At 35.6% G+C, this 26,676-nt stretch overlaps 1 long non-coding RNA gene across 2 annotated transcripts; it reads right to left on the reverse strand.

The window, feature by feature from the left end:
* Window positions 1-22,242: 22,242 nt before the first annotated feature.
* LOC142642613 (uncharacterized) lies at window positions 22,243-26,429 on the reverse strand. Of its 2 annotated transcripts, XR_012845694.1 has the most exons (7): window positions 26,335-26,429; window positions 26,038-26,159; window positions 25,132-25,263; window positions 23,751-23,862; window positions 23,287-23,405; window positions 23,077-23,194; window positions 22,243-22,480 (listed from the first exon to the last, which is right to left on the reverse strand). It is a non-coding gene; the product is annotated as an uncharacterized LOC142642613 (long non-coding RNA). The 2 variants fall into 2 exon arrangements; XR_012845693.1 differs by having other exon boundaries at window positions 26,038-26,416.
* Between the last annotated feature and the right edge of the window lie 247 nt (window positions 26,430-26,676).

Below are 26,676 nucleotides of genomic sequence, written 5' to 3' on the forward strand. Positions count from 1 at the left end.
TGGTCGATTAAATTTATAATAAAATAAAAATATATATTGTTATGTATTGCCCAGGTGTCCACTACTTTTGTTTCATTATTGTCCCTTCTAATCGTGGATGTGAATATACAATGTTCTTCCATGTATCAAGAAAAAAAAATAAAATAAAAAAAGTCTTACATTGTTCTCCAATTGATCAAAGATGGAAGAATCTCATCTAAAAAAGACTACTAATTTTATCATTTTGTTAATCAAAAATTCTCCAATTAATCAAAGATGCGTTGTTCTAAAGCTTGAAATTATTTGGAATGTTAATAAGTCTAACATTTCATCCACAAAAAATGTTTATTCTTAAATGATTTAAAGAGCATCCAATAAAACATTTTTTTATATAAAGCATCCAATAAAACTAGTTTATCTTTTGAGATGGGTTTAACGCTCCGTTTGTTTTGATGTAAAATATTTTCAAGAAAATATTTTTCAATTTTACCGTGTTTGTTTTGCAGTAAAATATTTAGTCAAAAGTAAAATATTTTCAGTCAACTAAATCAACCTAAGCAAATTTTTGTAAAATATTTTACAATTAAAATTTTGGTAAAACATTTTCCATTTGCTCACTCCCTCACCATCTTCACTCCTACTCACTTTACGCTTAAACTCTCCCAAATCAAATTTCTCTCCAAAAACCCAGCCACCTCATGTCCCCTCTCCCACTAATCTCTGGCTCCAAGTCTGAGGCACCACCGGTCAACTTTAGCTTCTGCCGGCGCCCCCATCGTCAGATCTATTTCCCTTCTTTCATCCCCATCTCGCATAGAAAAAGAAAGTCATGAGGAGGCTTCTTGGTGGGGAGCTGTGATGCCGGTGGTGGTCAAGGAAGCTTTCCGGCATGATTTGGATAGCTGCGATCAAAGGAAGGTGCTACGGTTGTGATCTACCATCAATGTCTGGAAGGTGCTACAGTGGCGAGCAAAGATAAAATGAAACTGTGAACTGAAATTGGTTTTTATTTCGTGGTTTTTTTTTTTTTTTTTTTTTTGCTTTCTTTTGGGTGGTTATGGAGTTGTTTGATCGGATTTGTGGTTTAATGCTCATTGTGGATTGCTGGTGGTTTGTGCTCAGATTTGTGGTTTAATGGTCAGATTTTTAGGTGGTGGCTGTCTTTTTCCTCTCTTCCAGATTTGGTTTTTAGGGTGGTTTAATGGTTTATGCTCATTTTGGGGTGGCTAGTGGTGGGTTGTATTTTCGTGTGTTTTGTGGTTCCAAACACTTGAAAATATTTTACGGCAAATATTTTACAGTAAAATTTTTTACATGTAAAATATTTTACATTTGAAAATATTTTACATCGAAACAAACAGAGCATTAGATTTAAGTAGATCCAACGGTTAAAGAATTTGAAAATATTTTGTTTGTTTGATCCAACCGTTGGATCTATTTGTTTGTTTGTTTGAAACAAACAGAGCATTAGATTTAAGTAGATCCAACGGTTGGATCCAACAAACAAACTTACATGTCTTCTTTGACCGTTGGATCACATTTTTTAAATCATTAGATTTAAGTAGATCCAACGGTCAAAGAAGACACTCATTAATGATAATATATTTTTTTTAAATGATTATTCTTAAATGATTTAAAGAGCATCCAATAAAAGCATCTAATAAAACCAGTTTATCTTTCAAGATGGGTTTAAGTTTCACCTTTTTTAAACCATTAGATTTAAGTAGATCCAACGGTCAAAGAAGACATTTGTTAATGATAATATTCTAATTCGGATCTTATTAATTATCCATTATTTATTACATTCCATATCTATCTCTAAACCTTAAAAAAGGTATATCTCTCTCTCCTTCTCCTCCACTACACGTTTCTCTCTCTTTCTTTCTCCTCCACTGCTCTTCCACCTCCATGGCCAAGTTACCAGCAGATGGGGAAAAAAAAAAGCCACAACCGCTAGTTGCACAACTGGGATTTCTGATCACCATGCTTTGCTTGGGCCTTAGGTTTATTCAAAAGGAACTGATAATTTCACATATTCTGTAGCCTATAATACCCATACACGACTGAACTAGTGCTCCATATGTGTTATTGGAATGTAAACTTATCCACTACAAAATTTCGAAGATGATAAGTACTAATGCTAATACCGCAATACCAAGTTACTAACTATATTGACAAACAAATTGGTCCATAAAATTTTTCTCCTGTATGTGCTTGTGCTATGTTTCATTTTCTTTTGTAATTAAACAAGATTGAAAAGAATATCCATAGTCCAGACAAGTAGTTTTCGCTTGTTAGGTGACAGATCCACCAAGTCCTTTTTAGTGTAACACTAAATTAAGTCATTATTTAAGTTGTTATACTAGATATGTCACACTTTCCCAACCTTTTTATTTTTATTTTTATATTTATTTTTTGGGTTGCTAAAGTCTGTACACCAAACAAACAGATATACAAACAAAAACTTTTGGGGAAAAATACATTTCATAATAAGGTTTAATTTTTTATTAGATGGACCATAAAATACATTTAATAATAAGGTTTGTTTTTTATTTGTTCATGTTGATGAAGCAAGGAGCATGGTGGTGAGATTGGAATTAAGAGAAAGGCAATGGAATTGATTTGGGGAAAATCGATGGAAGAGAAAGAGAGAGCAGAGAAAAACATGAATTATGGAGGAGAGAGAAAGAGAAAAACTTAGACCATTTTTTTGGTTTAGAAATAGGTATAGAATGTTATAAATAGGGATAATAAATGAAATCCTAATCAAAATATCAACATTAATGAGTGTCTTTTTTTTACCGTTGAATCTACTTAAATCCAATGGTTTAGAAAATGTGTAACTCTTTAGAGTTACAACAAGTGTAACTTGAACTCATCTCTTATCTTTTTTCATTAAAAAAAATAAAAAGTATATGATCTAAACACGTATTTTTTATAAATTGAAACAAATATGACATATTGGTAAAGAAAACAAATAGAATATATGACACAAAATTTCTTAAAACAATGTATTTAGAATGAGGATTAAGTTTTTTTTTACTTAAATGAGATTCTTCTCCCAAAAAAAAAAAGTTAGATGACTATTTTTAAGGTTAAACTAACTAATAAATTTATAATGATTTAATATTTTGAAAACTATAATCTTGAATCACAATTTCTTATTTTTTTTAACATACATGCTAAATTTCATATTAATATGATATTATTTATTATTTTATCTATAAATTCAATTTCTAAGATATTAGAAAAAAAAAAGACTTGAAATTAGATGTAATTTGAAAATTTAAAGTATGAACTCAATCCATATCTATACAACTATTTATACCAAAATGGAATACGGGCCAAACAATTTGGGACGGAAGGAGTACTATTTAAGAGACTTTCCATGTTTGGGATCCTCATTTTTTTTTTGTTCGAAAATGCCCCTACATCTTTATATTTAAGTAGAGACAAAATTAAAGGACAATTCGATAAAAATACAACTCTAACTCTCTTTAAAACATTGCCTAAAAAACAGGGTTACTCTCTTGTTGATTTTCAAATTACTTTATTCACTTATAAATTAGGTTCTCAAAATAAAAATTATATATATAAAAATAAAAACACATTTTTTTTTGCTATAAAATAAACGTGTAATATTTGTTCATTTTTTAAGCTAGTCTCATAACACTCTTGGTTATATTAGTAGTTCTAAATGCGTAATATTAATGAGAAAATGTGTAAATCTCAAATTGGAATAAATGAAAAATTAGGACTATATAAAAATAATTAAAAAAGAAAAGCCAACCACATCCAATTTTTTTCTAATGAATTAATTATGCTAAATGATTAATATAAATATATAATGAGCCATGTGCAATTTCAACACTAAGTTTCTTTTGTGTGGATAATTTGATATGTACAAGGAAAAATTTTAGCCAAAAAATTGATTGTAGTCAATGGCTAAAATTCTTATAAAAAAAATGACAAAATTTAACTACAAAATTAATTGTAGTCTAAAACGGCAATTTTACTTAATATCTTTTTATTAGCGGTAAATTTTGACAAATTCACCGTTGAATTATATTTTCTTCTTATATCCTTTATGCTTACAAAACTTATAGAAAATTAAAAATTAATAGTTATGTCATAAATAAATTGTTTAAATGTCAAATTTTTGTAATAGAAAATTATGCATAAAATATAAGTTTATAGATCACATAATAAATAATATTAGATTGACACAAAATTTGATATGTGTATTCAAAGCGTAATGAACATTCAATCCAATTGATAGATTTTCAAAATATATTATAATGTTAAAAAAAAAAAAAGTAGTAGCCTTAGAGTATAACCAAATTTGTAACTAAATTTTTTCCTTTTTAAAAAAATTAATATTATTGCATGTTTTGAAAATCTAATTGTTAGATTGCATGTTCTTTACATTCTTGATAAACATGTCACAATTTGTATCAATCAGATGTTATTTACTCTTCAATTTATAAACTTATTTTTATGTATAATTTTAGACTACAAAATTTGAAATTTAAATATTTGATTGATGATAGAACTATTGATCTTTGATCTTATGAAATTTTTGCAAGCATCAACATATAAGAAGAAAATATAATCCAATAATGAATTTATCAAAATTCACATCAAATAAAAATATATTAAGTAAAATTGTAACGATTGGCAACAACTAAATTTCTACTTTAAAAAAAAATTGTAACCAAACTTTGTTCTATATAAAATAGGTAGAGGTGGAAAAAATCCGACATACCCATGAACATGTCACAAAATTATCAGGTTATGAGGTGAGGCTTAACAAGTTCATGTTATATTCAGGTTGACACGCCTGACTTGTTTAATAAATGTGTTGTGTTTGTGTCCAACCCACGAAACCCGTTTGACATGCGTGACATGTTTAACTAAATATCATTTTATCAATATATTCTTCAAACCCCTAAATATAATCTTATTTTATTTCTAGTTGCATTCTCCCAAGCACATTACCACCTCTCACTCTCATACCTCAATCTCCCTAAGTAATATCTTATTTTATTTCCTAGCTGCATTCTCCCAAGCCCCTTGCCACCTCTCACTCTCATACCTCAATCTCACCTTACCTAACTTTTTTTGTTTTGTTTTTAATAGTCCATATCAATTAAGTTAATACTATTTTTTTTTTCCGTCTTTGATAAAATCTAATAAAAAAGTTGACACGAGTTACTTGTTTAATAAAGAGGCCATGTTGGGTTAACAAATTCTGACCTATTTAATGAAAGTGTTGTGTTCATGTCAACCCATTCAGTCAAATACTCGTGAGTCGATACAACACAAACCCAACACGCAAACACAAATTGTCACCCATAACAATAGATAATGTGGATTTAAACTTTGAATTTTTCCATTGAAAACACCATAGAGGATTTTTAACACTAGTTTTGAATTAATAAAAAACAAAAACATTTTACATGACCACTTTGGTCACAATAACAAGTTTCAAACTTTCAATCAACTAAACTAAATATGAGTTAGTTTCAGTTAGTTTAAGTTTTAGGACCCATTTAGTAAGGGTTTAATTGTTATGGAAATATGTGTGAATGAAAAAGTATTGTGGAAATATGTGTTGTGGTATTTAAATAATGAAAATCATTGTTCAAACAACATTGCCAAATAGGCCTTGAAGTTTTATTTCACAAAAAAAAAAAAAAAGATTTGTAAAATTTTTTGTATTCGAATGAGAGATTACATCAAAAACCAATTAGTATTTTTTTTTTTAGAAAGAGAATTAATATCTTGGTCAGGTGATGAAGTGCAATGATTATGGAGCGTACCCTATAAGTTGAAAATCTTAAAAAAGAAGCACTAAAAGTAAGCTAAATACAAGGAGTAATTCTTAGGTACTCATGGAGCATAGAGAACGATATTTTCTCCTCTCACATTTATGATGTGATTCATTTATTAAATGGTGGGGTCTAGCATGAATGGGAGAGAATGAAACACCATTTCTTCGTATTCCGGGGGTATGTTTGGTACATCAACTTCAACACATGTTTTCATTTTTTAAATAATATTACATGTATTTACACACACTTTTTCACCCATACGTATTTCCAAAAAAACTGAAAACTTTTATTTAAACACACGTATGAAACGGGCTTTAAGAATTTTCCAAATACGAGTACAACTTAAATATCTTCCTCAAATTTTTATTACCCATTTTAGAACCCAAAAAAAAAAAATTGAAACTTAGGGTCCGATTGATTGGAGGAGTGGAAAAGTAAGATGATGAGAAATTAGTGGGAGAATGGAAAAGTGGAAGGATAAAAAAGGTTTGGTTTTCCATCATGTGTGTTTGGTTGGAAGGATGAAAAAGTGGAAGGGTGAAAAACTTTTTTGTTTGATTGGAGAGAAAAATAGGAGGATGGAAAATATAATTTATATAAATTGACTATTATGTCCTTGTGGGAAAGTGAGAGGGGTAGGTAAGTGCAATAAAGTGGGGGGGTATAAGTGTAAATTATATCATTCAGTATCTTTTTCTCCCCATTTTTCTCACAAATTGGGAGGATAAAAAAATGTGGGCTCAGAGTGATTATTTTCCTTCCCATTTTCTGTCTCTCTTGTTTTCCACTTTATTTTCCACCCTCCCTGTTTTTACCCATCAAACGTACCCTTAAATTCTAAGTTTTGGACTGCTCACTGTCCGGACCTGGGGCCCTATGATCGAAGCCAGAGTTCAGAATAAGCTTGTAGATGTAACCAAACACAACATGCTAGTCAAAGCGTTTGGTAACCCTGCATCGCGTAACCCCGGTTAACAAAAACTGTGGGACCCACAAGGGTTAAAGGGTTGGGCCCACAGGTGTCACGTGATACTGAAAGCCTGCAATGACGGAATTGATATTTTTAAGGAAAGAGAGAGAGAGAGATATTTACTAACCTCGAAAATATCTTAAATGCTTAAAAAACAGATTTGCCCCTCATGTCTTACGAGATTTTCAACTTTCCAAACCTGCAATTATTGTCGTTTTTATTATATTGTTATTCATTCATTTTTATATGGGGCCCTCTAATAAATCCAATGCACCAATCCTAGAATGGTATCTTTGTGCCTTAACTTTGGTTTTGGATGGGAACAAAATATTAGTAATTGGGACACAAGAATGGGTCGGCAATTAATGGCCTTGGTATTGTAGGTCAACCCAATAAATTCTAAGAGATTGTAGTTGTGGGCTTCATTTTAGCCATTAAAGCCCATTGGTCTCATAGGATTTACATGAAGGGTTTGTAAAGTCTAAACTTGAGTCCAGTGTACTGATCCTAACACAACATGATTTAGAATCGTATCCAGTTTACTTGACACGATTTGAATACGTATCCAAATCTAAACACGTGTTCAAATTGTGTTGAGTCTAGTGCACTAATGCATTAGACCTAACCCGTGGCTAAGGTTGTATAATCTTTCCTTTTTTTTTTTTGAAAAGAAGAATGGAACCACTTTATTAATCTATGAAAAATTATGGTGTTACATCGAGATTTATGGAACCACTTTATTGAATCTTGTTGTGCAATAAAAGAATCAAGATTTTCATATGTACCAAAAAAGAAAAGAGTATTAAAGTAAAGATATTTCCTACTTAGTTTATGTAATACTCTTTTCTTTTTTGGTACATATGAAAATCTTGATTCTTTTATTGCACAACAAGGTTCAATCTTAGGGTTTTTTTTTTTAAAAAAAAAATTACAAGAAGAAATTTTATGAATTAAATTAATTGATACACATGGCGAAACAAATTTTAAGGTTATTAAAGTTGTATGAATAATATTGAAACCAAAGAATTTGTGTTGTAATCATATAACATAGTACTATCCAATACAAAAAGAGTTGAGTCCTAAAAATTGTGGTTTATCTATTTTATTTTTATTCATTCTAACTAAATAATCTATCAATAAACTCTGACTACGCTTACATTTTGCCTTCAGCTTCCCTACACTTTTATGATGTTGTAATCTTTAGGCAAGTTTGATTCTTTGAGCATTGCTGCTTCACTACTTGTTGTATGATTGAACTTCCTCCCCATTTCATCTCTACTTCATAATGCTAACTGCTAAGGTTAGGCGCATCATTCTAAAACAATTTCTCATTCTCTTCCTTCTGGCCATATTTGTATGTTCCAATAGGGGATACAAAAAAAACTTAGAAATTTAAAAGTTTATGGAACCGTTTTGAGATTTAACAAGCATGGAGGATAAACAGGTAATGTAATCCAAAAAATGATTTATAAAAAAAATAAAATAAAAAAGTTACTAAGTGGTATAAATTGATAAAAGTTATATCATATATAACTTGAACCCATACTTTTTTTAATATATAAGTGGAGCAAGCACCAATTTTCTCTTTTTTCAACCATTCAATTTACATGAAGATAAAATTCAATTTTGAGTGTTTGATATCGTATAATTAACACATGTAAATGTTCTATCCATGATATATTTGAGAACTTTAAGATATCATCGACAAACAATATCTGTCGACATAACAAAACAATAATAGTATATGTATATTGATGATGCGAAGAAAATCAGTAGGCTGGATGCTTCGGACTTGAAAGGACTACTTGCTCTCTCGATGGCCTGAAAAAGAAAGAAAAGAAATCAAAGGTGACCGGGGTCGCCGGCCAAGAACCCTCCGATGCCAAAGTTAGTTTTCTTTCTATATTTTTAGAGTTCCAACTTTTTGGGAAAAGTAAAATCGTACATTTGTTTTGTCTGAATGAACGTTTATATAGTGTCCTAAGAACAGTTATCAAACTTGTAATCTCTCTTGGATTTGAGGAGGTGTGAGGGTTCAGAGATAATTTTCACAACTGCTTGGGAGTTACATATTTCTCACCTAACTGTTGTTGGAAGTTATGCGTGTAATAAGGAGTTGTTCTACACGCTTAGGAATTTTCCTAAGTGTCCAGGGTTCGTCCAAGGGTCCTCGTCCTGAGGGCTTCCAGCCGAGCGTACCTCACATCCTGGGGAGGTCCTTCTTTTATGGATGACCCTTTCCATGGACGAGGTTCAGGACGACCTGGGACAACATGGCGGGGTTCTTGTGAAACTTGACCACACAAAACCTCATCCAAACTTCTCCCTGTATGGACGACCTTCATGGATGAGGTTCTGACAGCCTTCGATTGTTTGGTCTTGCCCTGGACGACCTCCATGGACGATTATTTGGAGTTTATCCCCCATCAGTTGCCCCCTTGTCTATGGGTCGTCTAGGAAGCATATAAAATGATGTCATTTTTGGACGTGTGTCTTTATGTTAGCTGTATGTGTGCCACATGTCGTAGCTTCATTGGCAACTTGTCATGTCGATTTAATTTCTCGAGGGAAATGCCAGGTGGCGTGTCTTGATTGGTCATGTAATTCGAGACACCATTTTTCAACGCCTATAAATAGTGGATTTCCTTACATACCCTCTGCACTTTTTCAAATTTTCTTTTTTGACATCCTCGTCTTAGCGCCTCGTCTAGAAGTTTCCTGCGTCCGTAGTTCCCTTTCGTCTAGACTCAGGTATTTTCTACATCCTCGTCCTCGGGTGTTAAGCTTTCTAAAAAAATGTCTGTAGAGCTTTCCTCGTCTAGCAATAGCGTTGACAAAGCTGTAGACGAGTATCATGACCCTAGTAGTTTTAGTGGGTCTAGTGATAGTAGTAGTGGTGATAGCCATAGTAGTAGTGAGGGAAACACCACGGACGAGTATACGTCAGGTGTTCTTGGGATTCCCTTAGAGGAATTTCAAGAAAGCCTTAGGACGAGGATTGAGTCTGGGTCTAGGGCTGGCACTAGTGCCCCCTCGTCTTCTGCTTAAGACGAGGAATAAGTGGTCTATAGTTGTGCTATTGGAGTTGCCTCCAAGACAGACGAGAGAAAGTTAGGCCTCCTTAAGTCTTGATACCAAATCCCTGAAAGTTTAAATCCTAGAGTACTTGTGCGTGATGAGTGGTGTTGTCAGCCCCGTTTTGGTGTTGGCATTTATGAGGCTTACCTCTTGGGAGGTTTGAGGTTGCCCCTCAATGCCTTTGCCAGGAAGTTGCTTTTTAGGTTAGGCTTAGGTATTTGTCAGTTCAACCCCAATGCATGGAGGCTAATAGTCGCTATGCAAGTTTTATGGAGGGAGGTGTTTGAGGGGAATCGTCCTCTTACTGTGGACGAGTTCCTCTACTGTTATAAGCCCTCCAAGATTAACCAATCCCTTGGCTTTTACCAGTTTACAGCCAGAGGGAGAGATTATAGGCTGATTAAATCCTTAGTCACCTTAGATAGGAAATGGAAGATGGAGTTCTTCTTCGTCTCTGGCTTTTGGGCTGGACGCCCTATTGAGGTTGACAGGGATTCATTCCCTCCCTACATAGGAGAATTAGGGAACCTTCGTCCTGAAGGTATGTCTGGCTGTCCCTTCAACTTTTGTTACACTTCGTATTGTAGTCGTCTAATCACCCTCCTCTTTTTTGTAGGTGCCAGACGACCTCATTTGAGCAAGTTTTACCTTGGATGAATTAAGAAAGCTCATCTACACCCTGAAAGGGACTTCCACTCTTTGGTCACCTTCCAACGCCTCGCTACTTGGGGACTTGGTCCTGAGCCTACTTCTAAAGCCACAGCCCACGAGCGTACAGTTTATAGACGTAAGTTTTTACTTTTGAATGATTTCTTGTCATTTCTAGGGGTGATTCTAACAAATTTCTCTGCAGGAATGGCCACCATGAAGGAGAATAAAGGGAAGGAGATAATGGACGAGATTATGGGGCCCGAAGTTCAGCCTCAACCTCGTCCTGCCCTCGAGGAGTCTCAGCGTCGTCCTGTCCTTAAGGAGTCTCAGCAGTCTCGTCCTTGTACTGGGGACAAAAGAAAGAGTTTGTCCCTAGGAGTTGATTTGGGGAATCTCTCGAGCAGACGTAAGGAAAAGAGGGCCAAACACAGGTCGTCCAAGGTTAAAAAGGCTCAAACCTAGGACGATCAATCCCACCCTTTCCTCGTCCCCAAGAGTCCCATCCAAATTTCAAATGTTGATTTTGAACCGAAGGATTCTCCATCTGTGCAGATCTCGTCCAAAGCTGACCCTCTTCCCTCGTCTCAGCCTTCTCAACAAGCCCCTTAAAACCTTCTTTCTAGCTAGGGCGTGGCTTGGGAAAGGTTTGAGAAGGTTGTGACAGACGAAGACGTGATGGCGTGTTATGACATGTCTCTAAAGGATTTTGAGCGTTCTGGCGTTCATGACCTTTTTGAGGTATGCCCCCTTCTTCTTTTTTATTTTTTTATTTTTATATATATATATATATATGCCTCGTCTTGCTAGTTTCGTATATATGCCCATTATAATGAAAATTTTAATTTGTGCAGGCTATGTCTAAGTTTATTGCTGCATCCAGGCAAGCAACTGAATTGGATAAGACGAGGATTTTGCTGGAGAAGACGATTCAAAAGGGAAAGGACGAGTCTACAAGGTGGGCTGAAGTAGCTGCCAAGGCTAAGGAGGATGCGAAGAAGCTGAGGAGCAACATCGAGGAGTTGAGGACAGACGTCAAAGAGAAGAACGCTCGTCTTGAACTCCTCCAGAAGAAAAACGACGAGCTTAGCGCCCTTCTTGCCAAGGCTAAGGGAGACGTAGTTGCAGAGTTTCAGGCGTCCATACAATTCACTATTCTATTGGACACTAACTACGCAGCTGGGTTTAAGGATTTTAGGATGGAGGCAGTGGAGAAATTTCCTGAAATTGACTTCAGCCAAGTTAAACTTAACCTTGGTGGAGCTACTTCGAGTTCCCTCCTCCAGACGAGCTTAGAAGACGCTAATATTGAGGATGATGCCTCTACAAAGCCAGCTCAGGACGATCCCAATGCTGATGCTCCTCCTTGAAGACGAGATTTTTTTATTAATCATTCAAAGTGTTTGTTTTTGTTTTTGTTTCTTTATTTTGGTCCACTGTTTTTAGGACCTTTTTTAGATGTATTTGAATACAATTTTCTCGTCTAGAGTTTTCTGGATGAGTTTATTAACAATTGCCTTTTTAAGGCTTACTTTGTAAAGGTTTTTGGACGATGGTCGTCTACCCTTGTTTTAGACTTTGATAAATGCATACTTTTATCCAGTATTGGATTTTATTGTTTAGACGAGTTTATGCTCTACTTTCATCATTAGATGTTATTGGCTTTTAAGTAGTGAGTATTCTAAGTGTTGTATGGTCGTCCATGCATTTTTCTTATGGATAACCCACATATGCATGGACGTCTTTGTTAGCCATTAAATTTTTTTTAAGTATGACTCGTCTCAAAAATGGCGATGATGATCATGCATCCTTTTCCTCGTCCTTGGGTTAGGCAGTTGGCATTCGTCTTTCGTCCAGGCGTTTACAATGTTTACCTCGTCCTAGAGCATATGGGCGTCTTGGTCATATGCTCGTCCATGGACAAGTTTCACCGTATGCCCTTTTCTCGTCCGTTGACTTTCAGACGAGCATGCCTTAGCATATTTTCCTTTGCTTTATCCTCATCTCGAGGGAAGCTTATGAACGTTACATCCCTACGTCCAGAGATTTTCATTCACCTTAGGCTTTTGCCCCCCCCTTGTGGGTATTATTATGGAAATTAGATTTATGCATTAAATACATTAGAAATCCAAACCATATTATTATATGAACATTGTCCACAAATATGGCACACGCTTATAAGCTAGTGCCTTATTGAAATACTTAAGAAAATATATAACCTCGTCTTTCATAAACTGATCTGTAGACGGTGCAAAAGTTTAAGAACTAGTGCACTTTTTATTATTAATACACACCATAGTAGTAATAAAAACACGACAGTAAATATAAGTGAACACGTAGATTATAGCTGTAACTTCGTCCATATCCACAACCTCGTCACCTGATAGTACCTCCTCAGGTGCTCCATGTTTCATGGATGCTCTAACTTTTGTCCGTTCAGAGCTTCCAGGTAGTAAGACCCCTGCCTTTTGCAGTTGATTACCCTATAGGGTCCTTCCTAATTGGGTCCCAATTTTCCATGAGCTGGGTTCCTGGTTGCCAAGGAAACCCTTCTAAGAACGAGGTCCTCGACATTGAAACGCTTGGGCTTTACCATGGCATCATGCTGCCTAGTCATAAGATTCTTGTATCTTGCTATCCTTTGCTCCGCATCCATTCTTACCTCGTCAATGAGATCGAGGTCAAGACGAAGTTGTTCCTCATTTTCTCTCTCCTGATACTCCATTACTCGATGGCTAGCCATATGAACTTCTGCCGGTATGACGGCTTCACTTCCATAGGCTAGCTTGAAGGGGGTTTCTCCTGTCGGAGTTCTTGCAGTCGTCTTATAGGCCCAAAGAACACCTAGTAACTCGTCTGGCCATATCCCTTTTGCCCCCTCGAGCCGAGTCTTGATAATTTTCAGTAGGGATTGGTTCACTACTTCTGCTTGTCCATTCACCTGTGGATGGGAGGGTGAGGAGTAGTGATTCTTGATTCTAAAATGTTCGCAAAAGTCCCTGAAGGGTGCGTTGTCAAACTGACGTCCGTTATATGATACTAGTACTCTGGGTACTCCGAACCTACATAAAATATTCTTCCAAACAAAATTTTTGACATTTTGCTGAGTGATTTTTGCAAGAGGTTCGCCCTCTACCCACTTGGTAAAGTAATCAATCCCTACTACTAAAAACCTCATTTGTTTGGTTCCCACGAGGAAAGGACCTAGGATATCTAGTCCCCACTGTGTAAAGGGCCATGGGGCCATCATTAGGGTCTGGTACTCTGACGGTTGTCTAGGGACGTTGCCATAACGTTGACACTAGTCACACACCTTGACATAGGCCTTAGCATCTGCCTGCATTGTAGGCCAATAGTAGCCTGCACGGACGACCTTATGGACAAGCGATCTCACTCCTAAATGATTCCCACATGCTCCTTCATGAACTTCCCTCAAAACATAGTTTGACTCGTCTAGAGCCAAGCACCTTAGGTAAGGTTGGGAAAAACCTCGCTTATACAGTACTTCGTTTATGAGGACGTATTTGGTTGCCCTGACCCTTAACTTCCTAGCTTCGTCCTTGTCTTCTGGAAGCCTTCCATCTTTAAGATAGATTACTATTAGACTCATCCAATTTTGTCCCCCTCCTATCTGCTGTATGTCCGGAAGGTCTATGCTTGGCATATATTGGACTTTGTTGTATTTGTCCGTAACTCCTCCTGCCGAAGCTGCTTTCGCCAAGGCATCTGCTCCATATTTTCCTCCCTGGGGAGTTGAACCAAACTTACCTCTGAAAACTTTCATGCAAGTCGTTTCACTTTGCAGAGGTATTTCTTCATCCGATCTTCCTTGGCATCACACATTCCATTTATTTGGTTGATGACTAGCTGAGAATCTCCTTTGACTATAATCGACTTCGCCCTTTAGGACTTAGCCAATTCCAGTCCTTTGAGTAAAGTTTCGTACTCAGCCTCGTTGTTGGTGGTTGGGTACTGTAGACAGGCCGCGTACTCTAGCTTATCACCCTCTGGGGACTTGAGTATGACTCCAATCCCTCCTGCATATAGTGTGGACGATTTGTCTACATTGATAACCCACATTTTAACTCCCTCGTCTTTGTCAAGATCGTCCTGGCTGGGGGTGAACTCTACAATAAAATCTACTAATGCCTACGCCTTTATCGCACTCTTTGGAAGGTATTTGACTTCAAACTCGCTAAGTTTCACAGCCCACTGTATTAATCGTCCAGTGGCTTCCAACTTGTTCATTGCTTTCTTTATAGGATGATCTGTTAGGACATTGATAATATGAGCTTGGAAATAATGCCTTAGCTTCCTGGAAGCCGTAACCAAGGCAAAAGCTAGCTTCTCCATCATCGGGTATCGTCCTTCCGCTCCTCTCATCGCACGGCTTGTGTAATAAACTGGTTTCTGAATTCTCCCTTCTTCTCTGACCAACGCCGAGCTTACTGCGTGTGGGGACACCGCCAAATACAAATACAGTTCTTCTCCAGGTACAGACGGACTCAGCAACGGCGCTGTCATGAGATATGTCTTCAAGTCTTGGAAGGCCTTTTGACACTCGTCCGTCCACTTAAATGCATTCCTGAGGACTTTAAAGAATGACAAACACTTGTCAGTCGCTTTTAACACAAACTTGTTAAGGGCGGCAACTCGTCCAGTAAGAGACTGGACTTCCTTGATATTTTTCAATGGTTCCATATTCAGTATCGCTTGGATTTTGTCCGGATTTGCTTCAATTCCTCTGTGCGAAACCATGAACCCTAAAAACTTCCTTGACAAAACTCCGAAAGCACACTTGCTTGGATTTAATTTCATGTTATACCACCGAATTGTATCAAAAGTCTTTTGAAGGTCGCCCAGATGATTTCCCTTGTCCAGGCTCTTTACCAGCATATCATCTACATAAACCTCCACATTTCGCCCGATTTGAGGATGGAACATGTGGTTAACCAGTCTTTGGTAAGTCGCCCCTGCGTTCTTCAAACTGAAGGGCATTACTTTGTAGCAAAACAACCCTTGGCTTATAATGAATGAGGTCTTTTCTTGATCCGCCTCGTCCATCTTTATCTGGTTGTAGCCTGAGAAGGCGTCCATGAAGCTCAGCAACCTGTGACCTGCCGTCGAGTCCACCATTTGGTCAATGCGTGGTAATGGGTAACTATCCTTGGGGCAAGCTTTGTTTAAGTCAGTAAAGTCCACGCACATCTGCCACTTTTCGTTGGCTTTCTTTACCATGACTACATTCGCCAACCAATCTGGATAATAAACTTCTCGGATGAACTCCGCAATAATCAACTTCTGGACTTCTTCTTTGATGGCATTGTCTTGCTCAGGAGCAAAAACCCTCTTCTTCTGATGCACTGGCTTGGAATAGGGACACACGTTCAGGCTGTGAGTAATAACACTTGGATCAATACCAGGCATGTTTTCATGACTCCATGCAAAGACATTGAGGCTTTTCTTCAAAAACTGGACCAAAGCATGCTTTGCCTCTTCTTCCATGCTCGCCCCAATTCTAGTGAACTTCTCAAGCCTGCTCTCGTCCAAAGGGACGTCTTCTAACACCTCAGTGGGTTTCGCTGCGATCCTTCTCTCATCTATACTCATTGCTTGTACATGCTCGTTCATCGCCAGCATGGCCAAGTAGCACTCTCTGGCTGCCAACTGATCTCCTTGTACTTGGCCTACCTCGTGCTCGGTCGGGAATTTAATAGACAAATGATAGGTAGAGGTTACCGCCTTCCAACTATTCAAGGTTGGCCTTCCAATAATAGCATTATATGATGATGCACAATCAACAACAAGGAAGTTTACCTCTTTGGTTATCTGCTGGGGATACGCTTCAACCACCACTGGTAATGTGATGGTGCCCATAGGCTGCACCTTCATTCCTCCAAATCCCACCAGTGGTGAATTCACCGGTCGGAGTTGATCCCATCCTAGCCTCATTTGCTAGAAGGCGGGGTAATACAGAATGTCCATCGAACTGGCATTGTCTACCAGCACCCTCCTGGTCATGTAATCAGCAATGAGTAGGGTGATGACTATCGCGTCATCGTGTGGGTGGTGAAGTCATCCTGCGTCCTCGTCTGTGAACGTAATGGCCTGCTCATCTGCTTCCCTCGTCCTGGGAGGTTGTCCAGATAGTTGGACAATCTGCACCACCTTCAGGTATGTCTTATTCGACTTGGATGATTGCGCTGTCGAGGTTCCTCCGATAATTACTCATATCTCTCCTAGTGGGGGTCGTGATGACTCTTCCACCTTAGCCTTCAGTTTCTCGTCTCTCTGGTCTCGTCCAAGGAAATTCTTCAACTTTCCTTGTCTAATAAGATTTTCTATTTGCTGTTTCAAATCAAAGCACTTGTTCGTGTCTTGCCCGTGGTCTCTATGAAAGCGGCAATACTTGTTCCTATTGCGCTTGTTAAGATCTCCTTTCATCTTATCCGGTCACTTCAAGGACGAATCATCCTTGATCTGCATAAGAACCTGCTCTAGTGGCATACTCAGGGGTGTGTATTGTTGATTTCTCGTTGAGGAACTTGCCTTCTTACCATCCTTGTCTTTTCTCTTGTCTACCCGAGCCTTCTTTGGACGAGGGCCCTGATCTGAGTAACACTGGTGGCTTGCTTCCGAGCGCTCTGCTCTGTTTCTCTTCTTGGCTATGATAGCATCCTCAGCATTCATGAAATTCTGGGCCGAATAGACGAGTTCGGCCATAGTCTGTAGTTCTTGCTCGTATAGCTTATGGATGAACAAGTCAGAATTGACCCCATTATGGAAAGGGGCCAATAACAACTTGTCGTCCATTTCATCCACCGTCAAGGCTTCCCTATTAAACCGGGTAATGAAGGACCACAAACTCTCATTTTCCCCTTACTCTATAGTTAGCAAACTAGAAGAGGAACGCTTGTGGCGTTGTCCTCCAATGAAATTATTAACAAATAACTTACTTAACTCTTCAAATGATCCCACTGAGTTTAGGGGTATTTTGCTAAACCACACCCGCGCTGGTCCCTTAAGTGTGGTAAGGAAAGCTCTGCACATAATCTCGTCCGGGACCCCTTGAAGGTGCATGGTCGTCTTGAAAGTAGCAATGTGGTCACACGGGTCATGATTTCCATCATACAAATCCAAGGAAGGCATTTTGAATTTTGGAGGTAGGGGTGACTGTTGATGGAAGCTGTGAAAGGGGAGTCCGTTCGGTGAACTAAATCATCCACTGGGTTCGCCCACCTCATGTTCTCCCTTATCTTATCCATGGCTTTTCTCATCTGGTCCATCTCCCTTTCCAAGTGTGGCACTCTTCTTGAAGCAGTACCCCTTGTCTGATTTTCAGACTCAACATTTTCTCCTCGACCTTCCTAACTCTGGGCTCGTCCTTCCGCGTGCTCATTATGGCGCTGCCTCCTTAGATTGATCTCCTTGTTCAACTCCTGATTCTGACGGGTCAATTCCACCATAGCAGCAACCATGGACTGTATATGTTGAACAAAAGGCGGTTGCATGACAGGCGCTGATTGACGATCGAGGAGGGGATTACTTGAAGCATCCCTACTCTCTTGGTGGCCTGGGCTGGTAGCCCTTGATCTTATTCGAACCATTCAGCCTTTTGTCTGGGAAAGGCTAATCGTTAAAAACAAAACTCGAACGAAAAGAAAACTCCATGTTTCCCACAGACGGTCTCAACTGATGATGCGAAGAAAATCAATAGGCTGGATGCTTCGGACTTGAAAGGACTACTTGCTTTCTTGATGGCTTGAAAAAGAAAGAAAAGAAATCAAAGGTGACCGGGGTCGCCGGCCAAGAACCCTCCGATGGCAAAGTTAGTTTTCTTTCTATATTTTTGGAGTTCCAACTTTTTGGAAAAAGTAAAATCATACCTTTGTTTTGTCTGAATGAACGTTTATATAGTGTCCTAAGAACAATTATCAAACTTGTAACCTCTCTTGGATTTGAGGAGGTGTGAGGGTTCAGAGATAACTTCCACAACTACTTGGGAGTTACATATTTCTCACCTAATTGTTGTTTGAAGTTATGCGTGTAATAAGGAGTTATTCTACACGCTCAGGAATTTTCCTAAGTGTCCAGGGTTCGTCCAAGGGTCCTCGTCCTGAGGGCTTCCAGCCAAGCATACCTCACATCTTGGGGAGGTCCTTCCTTTATGGACGACCCTTTCCATGGACGAGGTTCACGACAACCCGAGACGACATGGCGGGGTTCTTGTGAAACTTGACCACACAAAACCTCATCCAAACTTCTCCCTGTATGGACGACCTTCATGGATGAGGTTCTGACAGCCTTCGATTGTTTGGTCTTGCCCTGGACGACCTCCATGGATGATTATTTGGAATTTATCCCCCATCATATATCATTTCATTAATGCAAACAATAATGCATTTTGCAAAAGGATATCCCATTGTGCAAAATCAAAACATTGATTCCAATATGCAAAAAGACATCCCACAATATTCCACAATATTCCACTATCAGAAGATTCAAAGCATCAAAGACACACTTATAATATTTTAAATACCAAGTTATGTATATTATTCATTTTTTTCTTTTTTCGCCCGGTTAAGTATATTGAAATTACTCTACCTCTTTCAGTCAAAAAAAAAAAAAAAGTATATTGAAAATGCTAAGACGTTTTTCTTTCTTTCTTTTTTTTTTTTTATAGGAAAAAAGAAAAAACCATCTTTACTAAGTGGAAGTCTACTGCTAAAACTTTTTTTTTTTAATCTCAAAAAAATTGTTACTAATCTCAGGAGTGCTCATTATGGCGCAAATGGAAATATGGATCGCTATTAAGTGTTGATAATCTCTTCGGCTGCTCATAAAGGCCCAAAATACAGACAAATTGTTTGTGCACACACAATTTTGAAATAGATTGGGCCTTGGTTCAAATTTCAACTGATTGCTGGCTTTTGCCTGTGGGCCTTTACCACTACAATTTTGGTCTGGTGCGATTTCGATCATCACTTCAGAATAAGAAGTTGGGTTTGTGTTTCTTGGACTTCAAAGTCATAAAAGCGTGCACATATATACACTTAAAGGCCTATTCCGTTGATAAGATTTTTTTTTGTTGTTGAATATTTAAGATTTTAGTAAGTTTAAATTTCCTAATTGTTTCTGAAAAATTAGATATTAGTGTTTGGTAAGAAACTAGTTTTAGAAATCCTGAAAGTTTTTTTTATTTTTAAAATGAATTCCTGAGAGCTTAATACAAATTTAACGGGGAAAACAAGTTAAACAACTCACAGAGCCATTATGTTAGGTGAGACATGATAAGAAATGTTAAATAGTTTTAGGCCTAAATGGTTACAAGTAGAAAGTAAAGTTAACGATGCTACAAATTTCACTATATAAGTCATACAAATTAATTTATATATATATATAATAAAATTTTAATCTATGACATTAGCTACATGATGATTGCTCCTTATCATCAAGTCAAGACATCAATCCGATTTTGTATAACCGGGTTTTGAAGTTTGAACCCCTAAATCTCTTATTTGAGAACAAAATACCTACTAATTGAGTTAACTTGAAACCAATGCTAATGTGTCAACTTTTAAACTTATAACCCAAAAAAAAACTAAGAAATTTATTTTTATGCTATTATTGTAGAACCATCTTAGCAACCAAAAACAAAAAAGATTTGGACCAATCATATTCATTAACAGGCCAATTTGTGAACTTTTCTAGTAAAATTGATAATGAATTTAGCATTTTTGTCAAGTGGAAGGCACGAGAGATTAGAATTCCTTAACTTTTGTTAATTTCGACAACCTAAATACATAATATTTAAAAGCTCACTTTAATTCATCTATTTATTTTAATGTTTTTTTAAACTTTTTTTTTTTAGAATTACAAATAGTACTAAATTATGCTTTTTTAAAACTAATTAGGATTTAGACTCACCATCCTTTTGGATAAAACAGCTCAACACCAAAAAAATCCTTATTAAATTAAGTTTGATATTTTATAAATAATTATAACTAAATTAGATATGTTCCCTTTTATTTATTAATAAATTATCTAATTAGAAATTTTATTTACTAAGTCTTGTTAATTAAATATGTATCATGTTCAAACTATTTTACAAATTACTGATATAGTGAGTAGTTATTGGTAAGTAAAAAACGATGTTAGTAGTGGGCTTAAATAAAAATCAATAAAAATTTGTCATATTAATAATTTGTAAAAATATTGTAAAATAGTATGTGGTTGTAGCATTGCTCAAAATTTTTTTGTTGGACTTTCATGCATGTGCATGACACAAATTAGAAATTGGTTTATAATATATTCTTGACACATTATATTTTATTTAAATTGAAGAATATATAGTTTCATATACAAATACAATCCTAATAAGTGCTTCATAATAAAATATTTAGTTCCATGAATAATGCTAGAGATACAAACTATTTTACAAAAAAATTTACAAATTTTTTTACAAATTGCTGATGTGGTGAATGATTATTGGTAATGAAAAAGTGATATTAATGGTGGACTTAGATGAAAACCAATAAAAAGTTGGCCATATCAAAATTTTGTAAAAATTTTGTAAAATAGTTTGTATCTGTAAAATAGTTAGTTCCATATGCAAATATAATAATTATAAATAGCTATTATAAATAACTTAAGTATCAAATTCCATATTTACGCACACAATATAATAAAGATAATAAATATTACTATGTTTAAATTTCCTGTGCATTGTATAGATTATAGACTATTCTATATTAAAATATAGAATAAATATAAATTATATTTTATATTTAAATATAGAATAAATTTAAAATTTATTTTATATTTAAACTCTCCATTAAAATCATACCAAATTATATTTTTCTTTAATAAAATATATATTTACATACATAAAATTGTAATAAATGTTTCTTAATAAATACCATATATATTTATATATTTATTAGTTTCATGTAAAAACATAAATTATAATATATACCTATTTATAACTACTGTCATTATCAAATCTCATATTTAATATGTATAAGAATACATCAAATAAATTCTTATTAATAACTATCATAATCATCAAAATTTTAATTTATAAACAAAATAAGAGGGAGAGAAAATCATTTTTTTAGACAAAATCATATTAAATGAACTTTCATGTGTATAATTACAGCACATGGGTAGCTGTAACTTACTTAAAATAAAAACTGTTTAAAAAATGTGTGTATATATAATCATTTATCCTTGTATATATTTTTTTATTGAATTTAGATATTTTACATATTTTTGTTAATGGAAGATTCTATTTTATATTAAAACATTCTATTTGAATATTGCCGCATCATATGTCATGCAATCATCTGCATATATATGCTAAGGTCATATTTACACTACAACAAATTTGACTTTTTCCAAGGGTCAAAACCCTTGAAAAAAATATTTAAAAACCTTGAGAAATATTATTTTAAGAGTTCTATTGACCCTTGATAACCTTTGAAACTTATACCGTCGAAAAAGAAATTTTGAAGGCCTTCATGGCCCTCAAAATATGTGCTCTAATCTTTTTTGAGGGTCAAGAGACCCTTAAATAACCTTTTACCAAGGTTTAAAAAATTTACATTACAACCCTTGATAAATAAGGTTATTTAAAAGGGTCTCTTGACCCTCAAAATAAGATTTTATTTTATTTATAAAAAAAAAACCACAATCATGCATAAAATATATACACACACACACAAAAATTTACAATTGTTGAGATGATATGCTATGATATTGATGTATAGCAAAAGTGATATTAATGGTCTCAAAAATGATAAGTCTATTATTGTTTAAGAGAAAAGATATCAATAACCACACTGTACAAAGACCAAATCTGTCCAAGAGTTAAAAGTTTTGATACATTTTATTCTTCATCATCATCTCCAAAGCAAGAAGTTATTACCTAGTGCAATTGAACATTTCAGCCATTATGGGTGCCCTCAAGTTTCTGAAAAAGAGAGAATGATACAGATTATGAAATTGAAACATGTAAGGAACACCAGAAGAAACACATGAAGAATAACCTAAAAGCAAGAACAGACTTCAGTGGAACCAAAACTAGTGAGATACCAAATCATCCAATAAATAAGCTTACACCTATATAAACTAATAAAGGGCCACAACATAGATCTTAAAACAAGCATAGTAATCATGGCATCCTATACTAGAGACACCCTTTCCTACTCCAAACCACAGTTGTAGTAACATTACAGTTTTGAAAGGCATTCGGTAATTTCGGTTTGCAGAAAAAAATACTATTGAGATCAATCATGCAACAATAGTACTTGTGTAAAATTGACCAAATTTTAATATATTTAATAAATTGCCAAGTTCTATGATTTTAACAGTCTTTATAGGGACCATTAATGACATGTGGTCTTAAATTTATCTAGGCAACTACAAAGTGTTCCAACCTTTCAGATGATGATTTAGCTTTATGCTGTAAAATAAAAGAATTTCATGTTGGAAGAAAAATTATTGCAATAAGTATTAATCACATGTGGAATTATCATAAATTCCTTAAATTATGGGTTAAATGCCAACCTTTGAAGCATCTGCATGATGCCAACTGATGCTGCTATCTACAATTTTTGGTAGGCGGTCAGCTGTCTTCTCAAAAGATAACTTTGATTTCTTATTAATCTCAATGCATTTGACAGACCTGAAAAACAATAATAACAATGAGTTAGAAATTTTGAAAATAAAGAGTAAGACTCTAGGCCCCAGCACATTTATAATTATCTCGGTTCTTGCCTGCATTTTCTAGTAGCTGTTAATGATAATCCAATTACACCAGCTCCTGCATACAAATCAGCAACAGATGCACCAAAAGGAACATACTTTTGTAACTTCCGGAGCAAGATATCAAAAGCCTGAAAATAATTAGCATTGGACTGAATATTATTATTACTTGTGTCAACATAAGATAAAATTATGCATGTCTTGCTATCAAGTTCTAGTTATCTAAAAGAAAAAACTGAAAATAAACCTAAATGATACAACAAAACATAAAAGGAAAAAAACTTGGGCATCCCAAACAAAAAGGCAGGATCTAAATCCCAATACTCATGTTATTTATGCCTTCAGCCCATAAATCCTATCTTTTCAAGGAATTGATGATCCACGTCCATTGCTGTCCAATATTTGATCTAAAAGAAAGAATATACATGCACAATTAAATAAGAAGAGGGGTTTGCTTGATTAGAAAGTCCATCTACCCGTGTGTTTGCTTGGCCAAAACTAGATGGAGCCAAGGCAATATCAATTCCTCCAACATGTTCCCAAAAGTCTCTCTCCTTAAAGATGTCTCCATCTAGTCCCAAAAATTATCTGCATCATCAGTTAAACATTCTTAGTTCCACAAATTTCAATCTTTTGAATAAATACAAAAATTTGTAAACTATCCTAACATATGGCACAGTAGATATATACATGAGAGAATACAGTAAGTCTTGCAGTTAAGAAAGCAGATCTTAAATTGAGATGACCTGCATCATAATTGTGAAGGAAATATTAACCATTGTAAGAGTATACCCAGGAAGTGAACTATTCATTTCCCTATTTATTTCAATCATCTCCTCAACATATTATCCTTTCCGTAGGCTTTCAAAACCCAACATTAACAGCCAGTGTCAAAAGAACATTAACAGTCAAGCCAATCATAGTGGATTTGGCTTAGGATTATTTTATTGTTGAGTGGTTTTGGGCTGGCTGTTGTGTTGTGTTCTGTTCATATTATAGTGTGCGTGCACAAGCTAGTTGGACTTTCAACTCTGTCCAAATCCAAATACTAGTGCTACCACATTTTTGGCGTGTTTTCATCAGAGATAATGGTTGATAATAAATTCTATTAGCATTCCAACTCATAACTGAAGGAAAACTGCTTCTTTGATTAAAATTTGAATATTAGTCTATGTTTTGGATAGTTGGGTTGGTTTCTCATGAAGTATGCCAGCTTTGTGCCTTCTTTAGCCAATTCATGAAGATGAAACACCATCTATCAAATCAACCCCATAAAGTCCTTTCTATCATATGATTTTTTCTAGTTGACATAACTAGAACTTAGGGAGAAGGGTAGAATAGAAAAAGCCTTTTAGTAAATAAAAAAAGGGAGACTACAAGTCAGAACAGAAAACAAATCTGTTGAAAGAAATAAAAGACAAAGCATAACAGAGTTGATACTTTTTTACATTAGCCTAGAATGAATCTAGGGGGATTAGAATGTGACAAGACTAAAGTAGAGAATGTAAAGGTACTTGCAAGTACTGAGAAAGCAAGCATAAAGAGTTAATGCCAATGAAGAGTAGGAAGTCAAGTAATTTATAAAATATAAAAATCATATGGTACAAAAGGCAATACATAACTATAAAATGCAGGTTTTTCCCCTCCTCATCTCAAATTTAAAAAACAATGAGAAACAGCAATAATGTGTAAGCATAGATAGCTCCACAAACATACAAATATCGATCAGCTTTACAATAACACCTGGGGACAAAATGTGGATCTGGATGAAAGAGACTGCTGCAAGAAAACTTTGCATAGATAACACAATACATAGCTACAAAACTAGCTTAACTTTGCTTTTTGCAAATGGCTTACCTTGGCATAGTAGTCCTTCCAAACTTTGTGAGCAATCCGATGACCTCCCAAATCAAATGCTTTGAACTTAATTTTCCCAATACTCAACTCCTCAGATGTAGGCTATTGTGTCAGCTGTTGCTATACTAATCTCTGAAAATCAATCAAAGAAGGCTCAACATCACCCCATGACACCCAAAAGCAAATTGCCCAAATGGACATATGACAATGCAAGGATCATGATATTCCATAACAAATATCATTTCACTAATTTGAACCTTCATAATTCATAAAATTCACACACATTTTCAGCTTAACTAAGCCTTGCACAGAACATGATACTCCAAAACAATGCCAAGAGCCTTGAAGCCAAACCTCTGATAATTGAAAATTAAAAAGCTAGATCTGAAGCAAATTAATTATTAAACTAACACGCATTAGATCCAAATACTACAAACAAAGACAAAGAGAGTGCCCAAGCATTTTCCACACAATAAAACAACAAACAATATAAATTAACACATATATCAACAATCGCATAGTAACTTAGCAATTGATAAAGTAAAAGTTCTTGAATCCAAAGAGAAAATTCATATTCATTCATCAACACAGTCAGAATACGAAAATGCAGCGAATTCAAATTGATTTTCACAAGCCTCACTGATCCAAGCAAGTCGTGCAGTTATACTAAAATCTGATTCGATGAGAATCTGAATGAAAAAAACAAGTTTTCGAATAATCTGATTCTACATCAAAATTGATCAATTCGATCAAATAGAGATCGAATTTGCATGGATTAATTTCGATAAAGTGATTGATTCGGTGAAACGCAATAGATCAAAAAAAAAAAAAAGCAACGAACATTAAAGCGCAACAGTGAAAGAATCGAATCGAATCGAATTGAATAGAAAGAAAGGGAAATTGAACCTTCTTGCGGAGACCAGAGGTACTAGGCTTTTGGCCATCGATTGGCTAGGTCTCGACGCGAGAAACCTTGAACACCATTGCTGAGAGAATGAGAGAATGAGTGACTTCCATTTCTCAATTTTCTGAAAAATGTGAAACGAAAATCATGGGGAAATCGATGAAAAAGTGTGGGTAAACCAAAAAATCAAAGACAAAATTAGGGTTTGTTACTTCCATGGTCAATTTGTACCCAATCGGAGCTGAAAACACAAAGCCGAGAGAGATGAAGAGTCACAAATTGCCGAGACCAATTCGTACCTAATCGGAGCTGCGCGATTTCCATGATCGTCGAGCTCTGAGATTTCCATCAAGCCCTTTGGGCTCAATGCTTTCTCATTTTCTGTGAGAGAGTGAACAAATATTTTAACAAGGGCTGTGGCTTCTTTTTAAATTTTTTCGTGGGCTTTTTTGAAGGGCTGAAAATTTTGTCATATTTTATCAAGGGTTGTGGGTTGCAAAATGTAAAGTTTTGTATGTGTTTTTTTTTTTCACATTTATTTCAAGGGTGTTTTAACTTATTGTGAGGGACCTAATAACCTCTGAGATAAAGTTTAATAATATTTAAAAGCACACTTGTATGTATAGATTGTAACGACAGGT

The sequence above is a fragment of the Castanea sativa genome, chromosome 7 (genome assembly GCF_040712315.1).
Source record: "Castanea sativa cultivar Marrone di Chiusa Pesio chromosome 7, ASM4071231v1".
Classification (NCBI taxonomy): Eukaryota; Viridiplantae; Streptophyta; class Magnoliopsida; order Fagales; family Fagaceae; genus Castanea; species Castanea sativa.